The following is a 3,295-nucleotide window of genomic DNA, read 5'->3' as shown; positions in this document are numbered from 1 at the left end:
TCTCAGCACATATCGCCCATCCCGGTGTAAAAACTGAGAGTGGACTCACAACACATAGACACAAGATAATAAAAAAAGCCCGGTCATGGTGACAGCAGGATTTATTTAGAGCTCACCTTTGGAATGCATTTCAGGTTATGAGCAGACGGTGATGGGGGTCATTTCTGAAAGCGGGGCAAAAGCAAAGTGCTCATGAAATGGAGAGAATGACGAGGAGAGAATATTCACAGAGGTCACATTTTTAAAAACAAAACAAAATATAAAGTAGAAAATGAACACAGCGATGAGAGACAATGAGTGGAGAAACAGCCTCACTAGCATCTGTCACTAACATCTGTGTGGTGTCTGGAATCATTACTCTGCTCCCTCAGCCGTCCTGTGGCATGGAAAGACTGATACAACACAGACAGTGCTCAAGAGTCAGGGTCATGAATGATTACCTGAGGAGCATGGGCATAAGGCCAGGAAGAACACCTTCATTCATTTATTAGAGGCGTCGATAACAAACGAGTGATTACTTGATGCCCTTGTGTTATAAAAGGGAATACCACAAAAGGATGAGAAGAAAGGGTTTCTCAAACAGTCTCTCTCTCTCTCTCTCTCTCTCTCTCTCTCTCTCTCTCTCGCTCTCTCTCTCTCTCTCTCTCTCTCTCTCTCTTTCGTGTCAAAACTAAAAAGCAAATCCTCCACAGTCAAATGCATCAAAGTCGGAGTCCCCCTCGAAGTCGAAGCTGTTGAAGTGGGGGGAGTCGACGTCCTGGCTGCAGGCGTGGAAGGAGCCTCCCGCGGGGAGCTCGGAGAAGCCCCCCGCGCCGTGGCCGATCTCCGGGGCTCTGCTGGCGAGGGGGGAGGACGGGGAGCAGGAGTTGAGGTAGCCCAGGGTGGAGGAGGCCGCCGCCCCTCCCATCAGCAGGCACACCGCCCTCACCGCCCGGGCGTCGCTGCTGTTGCCGTGGCGAAGGCAATCCGACGCGTGGTGAGGGGGGGCCCCGGAGACGCTGCGTAGGGGCTGCCGGGGTCCACCCACTGTAGAAGTAATTTGAAACAATTGAGCAATATATATTACCGGATTAATTCTTTTTTAAATTATTATTTAAAAACACCAAATTAGTGAGTTATCCAGACTTTGTCAGCCATTCCCCTTTAATCTGAGACACTTGGTCCCCAAGGAAGGATGTGCGTGTGGGATCAAGTAGCAGCAAGCTACCTCTTTGGACTCAACATAAACACTAATATCAGCCATAATGTAGTTCATCAGGAAATAACGAGCCACTTTCCAATAGTGTCCGTATTCATCACATCACATCATTCATCAAAATGATTTCAACCCCCACTCTGCAGTTCTTTGTCAGACAGAGAGCTGAGTGGCAGGTGAAGAGTGAAAATCCTTTTAAATAAAGAAGTAAAAAAGTAAATCAATAATAGTTTAATAATAATAACAATAGTCTTTCACTAGTCCTTGTTAAATACACTTCTGTGTTTTTCTTTATGCCATGAATGTCGCCAAATCGTTGAATGTGTTTCTTAATTTGCTCATGTTTTATTTACATGTAGCACCCCCCCCCCCCCCCAATGCAAACTTTGACTTGTTTCAGTTGTTCTCTTCGTTTGCTTTTTTTCCTCCCTCTAAAATGACACATGTGCATTGAGCTCTCTCAGCCACCGTACTACACCCCCTCATGCAGCTCTAAGTTGGGAGTCATTACATGCGGATGACCTGATGGCGGACCTTGGCTTTGGCCTCTGTCTTTGAAGGAGCCTCCCCGCTCCGTGACTCGAGACTGAGGAGGGGTGCCCTCGCTGAACCTGGGCGACCCGGGGTCTTTGTCGCTGGAGGAGTCGGGCAGCGGGTCTCTGTCGGTGATGCAGGGGGTGATGCTGCGCTGTCTCTGCAGGGTCAGGGGTGACATGACGCCCTAGAGAATATGAATAAGAACAGTAGATATTACATGTGTTGTTAACATTGTTTTTCAGATATTCTTAGTATGTAGAAACACTACTAGAAATGAGAGGTGAGGTGTTGGGACGATGACGAGGCTGAATGAGGCGACAGCACGCAGGAGGACAAGAGTCAAGTCGAAACTGCCGACTCACCTCTCTCACTTTCCTGATCAAATTCAGCCACAGACTGTGAAAGGTAAAAAAAGTGGGAGTCATTATGTTTGATCCAGACCTGCAGAGTCTTTATGGGGACACAAGAAATTGTGCAGTATTGTCCCCAATCTGATAGCCCTGTGCAGTAAACATGTCAGATAGTGAGGGGTACAGAGGAGACCTTCCAGCTTGACACCATGTGTTGTTTACGTCTGATAACGAACGGGGCAAAGGACATGAATCCTGTGTGTGTGTGTGCGTGTGTGTGTGTGTGTGTGTGTGTGTGTGTGTGCGTGTGCGTGTGCGTGTGTGTGTTTGTATGACAGAGAGAGAGACTCACTTGCAGGCCTCTGGGTTTTCAGTGAGAAGCAGCAGGAACTTGTTCTGCGGCAGGATGAGGGCGAAGCAGCAGTCCCTCCTGCCCCCTGGAGGCAACCTGGGCAGGTCGAGGATTTCCCGGCCCTCTGCGATGGACTCGCAGTTGGTCTGCAGTGCGACCACCTGGTCCGGGGGGGACTCTGCGTCGCGGCACACCAGCAGGCTCCCCTCCAGGGTCAGCACGAGGTACTTCTCCTTCCACTGCTTAAACATGAAGCCCCCTGCGGACACACAAGAGGAACAGAGGCCGTTTTATTGTTGGGGGTTTTTTTTGCTTGTGTTATCTTGGGTGATTTATGGGAAGAGCGACAGAAGATAAGCTGTGGATGAAAGGTGACGTGAACATTTTGACAGAGGCTTCCACAGTTGTGCTTTGAGCTACATGCTAATGCTGGCATGTAGTGTGTTTGGTGTCATTTTGACCATGTTCACCACACCGAGACACCGAGCGACACAGCAACATTTCCATCCAAGAAAATTATTAATCATCTTTGAAATGACTGCCCATTTTACAGAAGCCTGCCCTACGTCAGCAGAGTGGAGACTTTGTGATTGTTTACCATTTTCTGTCATTTGTATATTTTTTTTTGAAAGGTTCACTTGACGCTGAGGCCTCCTTTAGTTTTTTGTGAGTTGATAACATGTTTGGAAGCTGCTTGACTGCACTCTATGATGATAAAACATCATTATGAATACACATTGTGTCCAATACAGTGCAAATGAATGCAAAAACACAACAGCATCAAACCACAGCCTCAAAAACATGACCTCAGAACTGAATAATCCCGTCTCTGTCAACAATTGAACTTAGCATTTGTAAAAT

Source organism: Melanostigma gelatinosum (assembly GCF_949748355.1).
Source record: "Melanostigma gelatinosum genome assembly, chromosome: 7".
NCBI lineage: Eukaryota > Metazoa > Chordata > Actinopteri > Perciformes > Zoarcidae > Melanostigma > Melanostigma gelatinosum.
The sequence above is the reverse complement of the archived record's forward strand: the minus strand, read 5'-3'. Positions refer to the sequence as shown.